Below are 9,729 nucleotides of genomic sequence, written 5' to 3'. Positions count from 1 at the left end.
TTTTTTTTTCAATATGCAGGGCTGAGTTCAAAAATATCAATATAAACTTTCCATTACATAGTTTTTGTTTTGTTTTGTTTTGTTTTTTCACAAAATAAGAATAAAGGATTTTCAAATTGTATTGTATTTAATGTCAAAGAACTTTACAAAATAAGCTTTTTTCACAAAATCTGTCATTTTCTGTTTGGATGCAGTAAAACACCCACAGATATTGCAGAAAACATCTGGCGCATGTTTGCATTTTCTTCTGTCACTGGCTATAATTCTGACCTTGAAATCAGCGTTATGCATAAAATAATGTGTTTAGATTCATTCATACATGTGAAAATGGGCTGAGCATTAAACAAATCGTAATCTGGCTCAGATTCAGACAGGAATCATGTGTTTGTGGCAGTTTTTCTACTTATTAAGTAATAATATAAGACTTCACTGCACAAATGGTTGTCGAAAACAAAAATGCTACAACATTTTTTGAGAAAATCTGACGTGCTTGAGCAAAACAGATGCTATTTTTGGAATCAGCACCTCAAAATTATTAAGAAACAAGTTTTGGATTTTATTCAACAAATATGATGCAAAGCGGCATTATGGTTTTTATCTTGAACAAGTCAAAAAAGCACAAAAACAGATCAATAGGGCTTCAAATGTGGATTGTTAGAGCTAATTTTATACAGGGTTATTACCATTAATTAAAACAAATTGTGTGAGTTATAAAAAAAACAAATGAATAAAATAAATAAATAAAACTTTTAGCCATTGAAAAAACTATATATTTTAAAAAAAATTATAATAAAAAGGACAAAAACACAACAAAATTACACTTAAAAAAAAAAAAAAAAAAAAAAAAACTTGAGCTTACATTAACCCTCCACTTGGTGGCGCCAAATGATTAGCTCATTCAAATGTGGGCCCCCTCGACACACTTCCCCCCGAAACCCCGCCCCTTCCTGTTCTCTGATGCGTTGTGCACGAGCATGTAAGATGTCAACCAATGGGGTGTTTGTTTTTCGTTCCGTTGTGTTATGGGTCATTTCGTTTCTCGGTGTAAAATATCTCGATCCCGCTTGCCATGTGGTGTTTCCTGTGGCTGCTTTTGAATATTGTGTTGAAGCTTAAAAAAACAAAGCGGACGAAATGATCATTTCCTTGAAGAAGAAAAGAGAAAAAGCAGGAAAAGGTGAAGTATAAAAGAAAGGAAGCAAGAATTGTTGGATAGAGAGTGGGTTTGAATGCATCGCACGAGGCAGGGAGGATTGTGGGTAATGTGGATGGACGTACAAAGTGGAAAGACGAGTTTTTCATCCTTCACTTCGTCAGTCCGCACACTGCTGGTCTTGAAAGACTGTGATTTCATTGGAGAATGAAGATGTTTTTGTTAAAGCTCTCGTTTGTGTTGTTCGGGGCGAGATGAGAGTTAATCTTACGTAACCAATGTGCAATATAAGGCTAGAGTACCCGCGAACCGCTATATGACACACACTTTACTACTTCAGTAATCAACAAACTCACAGTCAGAGTTATTACACATTATAACATTATTCTTTTGGTTATCGAATCATCTTTATGTATAAAAAAAAATAAGACTTCACTATGTTATGTGAAAGAACAGCAATGACATTCCATATATAGGTATTGTGACAAAAAACCTTTTGTACAGTATTTATGTTTTTTCAGTTTTAGTTAAGTCTTTTTTTATAGCACTTAATTTATAAATAAAGTAGTCTGGCGTTTTTCTCTACTGAAAGATTTTGACGCTCAACTCAAGTTGGGTCAGTGAGGTTGCATTTGTACCATTTTTGAAAAATTATTCCGGTGAATCTCACAAAGAAACATCCAGGTCATATTTCACCCCAAAATAAAAAGAAGTTTTATTTGCATAAGGAAAATAAAGCATATTTTTTAGGACCATTTAAGTTTTTTTTGTTTTTTTGCATCATGTCATTATTTTCATTGTAATTTCCCTTTAATTTCTTAAAATTGTGATACAAAAACAATCTCATTCACATTACTGTAATACATTTTTATTCTTATAATTTTTTTGATTTTTGATTCAATTTAATCCAACAAATACTATGGTATGGAAGCTTGTTTCCACCACTGAATTTAAAAAAAAACAAACAAAAGACAATTGCGAGTGATCTCGCAATTGTGACATTTTTCTCAGAATTGTACGATTTTTTTCAACTTGCGATTGCAAGCTGAAGTCCAGATCTGAGGAAAACAACTCAGCTCATCATTTTCTTACAATTGCGAGTTTCTCACAATTCTGACTTTATAACTCCATAATATAAGTTTTTCATGCAATTCTGGGAAAAAATCCAGAGTTGCAAGATGTAAACTCGAAGTCAGAATTGTGAGATAAAAAGTTGCAAATCACCTATTTTTATTTTATTTTTATTTAATCCCGTGGTGGAAACGGGCTTCCATACTATGGTTTGTACTTTACAAATGTACTGTAATTTTTTCACATTACAGTTCTATTTTTTTGCATTACGGTAATTGGAATTTGGGGGAAATGTAATTAATTGACATTAAAATAATGTAAAACTAATTTTTTTAAAAATCAAATAAAGTTAAAAAAATATAATTTATTTTATGTAAATTTCTTTTAATTTCGGAATGAAATATAACTAGACAGGATTGGTGAGATTCACCGATGACCAGCTGTGTAATTTCAGTGGTTGTTTTCATCACCATGTTAATTCAGGAAAGGGAATTGTGTTGTTTCTTAACCGATGTTGCTGAAGACTGCGTCGATTTGACATACAGAGTTTGCAGTGGAGAGAGAAACTCTGTGTGTGTTTGTTTGTGAGTGTGTCTGTGTGTAGATTACGACACGAGAATGAAGTCAGACGGGTTACAGCCCTTTGGCTACTTGTGGCCGCTTATGACAGACAATTAACCGATAAAGCGCTCTGCCTGCACCGCACACCTCAGGTGGGTGGACTTCCTGTTAAATGAGCAATTTCTGCTGCCTTAGTTTGTCTGGAAAGAACCGCGTCACACCCAAATTCTCGCTCACCTGAAGGATGTGAAGTCAGACATTTCCCAGACCGCATCATGCATGGAAATTCATGGGAACGTTTCGCCAAATTGTTTTATCGATTGATCTGTTGAGTAGTTGTGAACACTAGTGCCAAGAACTCGTAGGTAGAAACGTCAAAGCATTGCAGAAGATAACTTCTTACTACAAACGGGATCCTCAGAGAATCATATTTTCATAAACTGAGTCTGCATGTTTTGCTTTTGAATCAAATATCTAAATCAATCATTGATGATAGTCCTAAGTCAAGTCTTACTGTTGTAAGTGACCCTCTCAGCCCTTTCTAGTGAAAGACGTCATCAATGTTTGTTGTAAATATTGGTATATATTGCCTTTCTCTGTACATAGTGCTCTCACAGTCCACGATTGTTCATATGAATCTAATGGCATATTTTTATAAGTATTCTTGTCTATTTTTTTCTCATTTGGCATGTGCCGTCTCATTTAAATTAAAACTATTCCAGTATTTTAAAAGAAGAGAAGAGAAGCCGCTCCGCGTCTGCGGATCCTGTAACAGTCGTCATGCTTATTTCACACCGTTGTCCTATTTTGTCACTGTGGGTTTCTTTGTAATTAAACATTCACTGATGCCAGAATCCATAGGCTCTGTAATTCATTTACAAACACGCTCACACACACGATCTCACCTGTCATCGCAGTCAAATGAGTCACTGTCAGTGCCAGGAAGTTTATGAATTTGTTTTCAAAAATTGTGAGTTGGCACAAAATAAGACTTAAGACTTTTTTGAAAAGGTAAATGTTTTAAGAAATGAAATGAGATGATGAAAATGTTGGGTGCCAGAGATGTGTCTGAATAGAATTTAAAAAAAGTGATATTAAATAACAATATATAAATTTAGACTCATACTATTTCTCTTGCAGTAACTTTTGGGTATCACAGTTTTATGAAACATCACATTTTTAAAATCCGATCATTTTATACTGCGCTCTTTTGGCTTCTGGGTTTAGTTACGTTGCTGCGAAAATCCATGTAAGATTCATCAAAAGCTAGGTGATGATTCACACTTAATAGTTTTAATCACTGCTTTTATTAATCATTTCCTCCAGTATGCGTTTAATAAGTGTAAAACGTGATTTAAGTGTGAATCATCACCTAGTTTAGGATTAAAATAACTTTCAAAAGCTTTTTTCTGTTGTCAATCTAAAATGCATGATTTGGTCACAACAGGCCCAAAGAATTTTAAGGAGGGTAAGAACAATTATGTTTTAAATACTGCATTTTTTGGTCATAAATACAGTAAAAACAGTAAATAAATTTTGAAATATTATTGAAATTTAAAATAACTATTTTCTATTTTAATATATTGTAAAATATAATTTATTCCCGTGATCAAAGCTGAATTTTCAGCATCATTACTCCAGTCTTCAGTGTTACTTGATCTCTCAGAAATCATTATTATTACACTAATATGCTGATTTTGCTGATTATATAAATGTTGAAAACGAACAGTATTTATTTGGATTATAAATCACTATACTGTCACTTTTGATCAGTTTAATTCATATCCTTGCTGAATTAAAGAATTTATATAAAAAGCAGTGCTTGTGTTGCTGGTGTGTCAGCAGCTCATGGTTCTGAATGACTGTCTGACATTCATACAATCAAAATGAAACACACAAGACCAATTTACGTCATCTCACAGCGAACTAGTTGTTCGAGGGCACAAAGAAAGCTTTCTAATGTCATGCAATGAATGTTCATCGCCTGACCCTGCAGTTCATGGTTTGTGTGAGAGATCTGGTTTTATTCTGACGCGTGATTCAGTGCTGTTGGCATATAAGAAACCAAAGAATGCTGCAGCCTACATGAGCTCTGTCTCAGAGTAACCATGAACACTCATTCAAATAAAGAGGTTTCTAGAAGCATCAGTTAAGCTGAATATGCAAAAAAAAAGTTTGAATAATCATGTGCATCCTGTACCAGTGAGGAAGGGGAACACAGTTAGGGCCATATAGACTGATTAAGATTATGAAATGATGCCAAAAAATTATATATATATATATATAAATTAGTATAATATATATTAGTATTATGTTGAAAAGATTCACTGTCTTTACCATCTTGTTTATTCAACAAAACAGGCAACAAAATATCTTTTGAATCATCCATTGTTTTAATGTCTTAATTGTTTTCAGCAGTTTAGATTGAACACTTATGTTGGGTTATTATTAAATAGAAGCTGAAAAAATGTCAAATATAATATATACTTTAATCTGCAGCTGTTCAGTTGGTTAAGATATTTTAACCTATAAGCAATTATAAATGTTGTGTTAATTTAACTGTGCTATCACATTTTAAAGGCAGGTGGGTTTACATGTACTTCATAAGCTTGACATTAATGTTTAGATCTTTAATTTAATGCACACTTCATTGGATGGCTGCTTTTTAGTTTGTGTCACTTCAACCGTCTGGTTTATTCAAATGATTCAGAGTGAAATCACTAAAGTAACTATAATTTTCAGTGATGAATTTGCTTGTTTTAACTGTAGGGTTCATTGTTGAAACGCACCTGGAATAACAAGAAATTAGTGTGAGATTGTGTTAAACTGCCCTGCAGCATGTGTTTATGCCGCATGAGTGCATTCCACGCATACAGTGCTGGAGAAACAGAAACATGCAAAACTGAAAGAGTAGAACATATGTAGACACTATTTAGATGAAATAGAAGGTGAGATGTTTGCTTTTATATTATCCCACATGCCACAGAGAGAGAGAGATTTTTCCCCTGTTTCTGCATTATTTTACTTTAGGTTATCATGCTAAATGAATGCCATTTCATTATCAACACCAGTGTCTTATAAAGATCAACTAAAATTCTAGATGAGTTTGTTTATTCATCAGAAAATATTTAGAGAAATTTAGCATTAGAAGTGAATCCGCTTATTAAAAAGACATTAATTGATCGACTGGAGTGGTGTGGATTACTTATGGATTATTGTGATGTTTTTATCAGCTGTTTGGACTCTCATTCTGACGGCACCCATTCACTGCAGAGCATCCATTGCTGAGCAAGTGATGGAATGCTAAATGTCTCCAAATCTGTTCCCATAAAGAATCAAACTCATCTATATCTTGGATGGCCTGAGGGTATGTACATTTTCGGCAAATTTTCATTTTAGGGTTTCTTTAAAATGTCCTTTAAGTGTGAATAAAATTTTATTTTTTCGGGATTTGATACGGTTTTAAAGGGGTCATATGATGCGATTTCAATTTTTCCTTTCTCTTTGGAGTGTTACAAGCTCTTGGTGCATAAAGAAGGTCTGTAAAGTTGCAAAGACTAAAGTCTCAAATCCAAAGAGATATTCTTTATAAAAGTTAAGAGTCAACCACGCCTACCTAAAACGGCTCGTTCTAACACGCCCCCACATACCTACATCATGATGTGGGAAGATTTGCATAACACCGCCCAAATGTTCAAGCAAAAGAAAGAAGAAACCTAGCTGTCGCTGTAAGTATTGTTGCAGCCGCCATGTCGTGAAGAGCTGTGTGTTTCGTTGTGAAAGCGAAACTACTTTGTTTGGCCTTCCAAAAGAGGACGATATCTGCTTCGTCATGCCTGGAGCTGATCCGTGGGGGCTTAACATTTTCGTCACATAATTGAGGTATTCAGCCAATCACAACACACTGATAGCTGGCCAATCAGAGCACACCTCGTTTTTCAGACCGATGAGTTTTGTAAAAATCGACGCGTTTCAGAAAGGCGGGGCATAGAGGAGAAACAATAATGTACAGTATGTGGAAAATAATGTTTTTTGAACCTTAAACACATAAACACATTTCATTACACCAAATACACAAAATAATGTTCTTTTTAGCAACATCATATGACCCCTTTTTAAATTAATTTTTATCTTTTCCTTCTGTAGGCTGTAATATTACTTGACACTGTTTTGACAATGCAATGCGGTAAATCTTCACAGGAATGAATAGAGTGAGAGACAGAGGGCGCGCGCGAGGTGAAGCTCATATTACACGCGCGCTGTGACGTGTTTCTCTCAGTTCTCAGTGACTCGGTTCAAATGTTGGATCGCTCTGCTCATCTCTGCTGTTCTGTCTCTCTCCTTCTCTTTGTGTAGCCTAATTATAGACCACACATCCGACATATGATGATTATTGGACACTTATGATTTCACAGTAAAACAGGTAAGATAAAATACGAACTTTATTCACGGTGTGAAAGAGTTTATTAACAGATGGGGACAGTTGCGGTGGGGATGCGGCATTTCTGGCGGTATCTTTTCAGTTACTTATGAAGTCGGTTGTGTGTACTGTAGTGTATACTGCGTACACAGATGAGTGTGGATATACTGTACTGAGCTGTACTTCAATACATTGGTGGTTTTAAAGTTTGAGATAAGAGTTTTGCCGATAGTTCTACTGAACCGTTTCACACAGGAGACAATAGAAATGCATTGAGTTGAGTTCGTTGGTGTTTCCTGATAGTCTTATGCACTATGAAGCTCTCATTCACTTCAAGGGCTGTGAAACAGTGTCTGTAACTTTTTTTAAACACTCTGATATGATTATTATATGTAAATATAAGTTATAAGTGAAGTTCGATATAAAAAATAATGATTATTAAATCATTACTTTTGTTACTTCTTTTGATTATGATTAGAATTCCTCCTTTAAAGACAAATATTATATTACACTGTATATTGCTAAACTGATGATTCAGTGTTGATTCATATATTTTAATAATTACATATATGCATATTTGAATGTACATAATCTTTAAATGAAAAATGGGCCATGTACCATTATCTTTTCTGACAAAATTCTATTGATTTTCCATGTATTGGTTTCTAAAACTATTTTTTAACCACCAATATCACTGGAAAAGAAGGGAACTAAACAATGATAAACATTCTGAAAGCTGTATAAATGTATTGTAATATTATTTTATTATCCAAAATGAGTTTATTACAGCAATAACAAAAGCTGTACTGTTGTCATTTGTTGTCACAAACTGTGATTACTAAAGTGCATAGTGGTAAAGGGAATCACTGATCTGTTAAGTATTATGTATAATTTGTATATATTCATTATGAAGTGTTACCCGAACATAAGATTATGATTGCAAATACATGAACTATTGTTTGAAAACCCATAAATAAGTACATTTTGCTATTGCAGCAAAATGACATTGGTATTACAGGAACATTGTGTTTTACTGTATGTTGTGAACTTACCAACAGCATTTATGGAGGGTCTATAAACATCTCGTATCTGCTGCAATTTCCACCGAATCTGATATATGAGAGCAGAATGAGGAACAGCATTTATTGGTTTTATGAAACTAAGTGTAACACACTAATATATTACCATCATTTACCTCCTGTCATGGTGTCATCCACTTCAGCTCTTTAAATCATTCAGGGATCACAAATTGTTCTGCTCTTTTCCAGTGAACTCAGTTCACTAAGAGAAGGCAGTGAGCGGATTTAAATACAGCTCTTCATAATGTGGGCAGCTTCACACACACACACACACACACACACAAACAATTTGGCTCCAGACTTTGGCACGCATTGCGCCAGCTGCGGTTTATACCAGCTGGAAACATATGTTTGTACGGCATGCATAATTTATGGTCTGCACTATAAACAAAAATGCTGTTATAAAACATTGTATAACATGTATGTGTCAGCCTATAGGCACCAGAGCATGTTGGATAAATCCCCAAATTCCTATTTAAAATACTTTAAGTTACAAGGCACCACCCTTGCCGTTATAATTAACATCTTTTGTTAACCCTCCATGAATATTATAGTGATACGCAGCATTGGCACACAGTCTGGACTATAATAAAGCAGGATGTAATTGCCACGTCTTCATAGTTTGACTTTTTTCACAGGCATTAACAAAATGCCTAAACGTGTTTTATGCTCACGTTTGAAATAAATATGCACTATTATTACCGTTCAGCATTACCTGCTTTATGAGCCACACAAATGCTTTAGTAACTTTAAGGCTTATAAAGCAGTGTGATTGAATGCATGACTCTGATACAGGCAATATTTGTCATGGGACAGGCCAGCAGACTCACTCTAATATATTTGGCACATCTGAATTTAGATTTTTGACTCATCAGCATGAAGTCTGCACCAGTTTATATACTTTACAACTTTTAATCCACCTTTAATTCCGATCCACCCTACTGTACATGGAAAGGCATTAGAGGCAGAATATGTAAAATACTTGGTTTATCTGCATAAATCCAGTCAGTCTGTTTAGAATTGATGATTTTAGCTAGCTATTAGGATTTTTGTGTGCAATGTGCATTAGGCATTAATAAACAGACTGCTAATCAGTGTCTTTACACAGCCGAGTTAAGGCTGCTCTGTACCTGCCCAAAATTCAGCATAAAGACACAATGCTACATAAAATGCTACCCTAATATCGTAATTGCTGTGTAAATGTGTTTATGCCACATTTGAGTGGCATTAAACAGTGTGTTATGGCAGTGGTTCCCAACCCTGGTCCTGGAGGCACCCCAACACTGCACGTTTTGCATGTCTCCTTAATCAAACTCATCTGATTCAGGTCATCAGCTCATTAGTAGAGACTCCAAGACAGGGGCGTCCAAACTCGGTCCTGGAAGGCCGGTGTCCTGCAGAGTTTAGCTCCAACTTGCCTCAACACACCTGACTGGAAGTTTCTA

General features: G+C 34.8%; 1 protein-coding gene across 2 annotated transcripts in view; it reads left to right on the top strand.

The window, feature by feature from the left end:
• Positions 1-7,063: 7,063 nt before the first annotated feature.
• The window catches only part of LOC107705785 (tumor necrosis factor receptor superfamily member 19L-like), a 36,672-nt gene continuing 34,006 nt past the window's right edge, over positions 7,064-9,729 (top strand). For both annotated transcript variants that reach the window (XM_016509237.1, XM_016509240.1), the window contains exon 1: positions 7,064-7,208. The gene's annotated coding sequence lies outside the window, so the exon portion shown is untranslated. The remainder of the gene's footprint in view (positions 7,209-9,729) is intronic.

The sequence above is a fragment of the Sinocyclocheilus rhinocerous genome, unplaced genomic scaffold (assembly GCF_001515625.1).
Source record: "Sinocyclocheilus rhinocerous isolate Xijiao unplaced genomic scaffold, SAMN03320098_v1.1 scaffold834, whole genome shotgun sequence".
Classification (NCBI taxonomy): domain Eukaryota; kingdom Metazoa; phylum Chordata; class Actinopteri; order Cypriniformes; family Cyprinidae; genus Sinocyclocheilus; species Sinocyclocheilus rhinocerous.
Note: the sequence above shows the minus strand (reverse complement) of the source record. Positions and strands in the feature narration are given on the sequence as shown.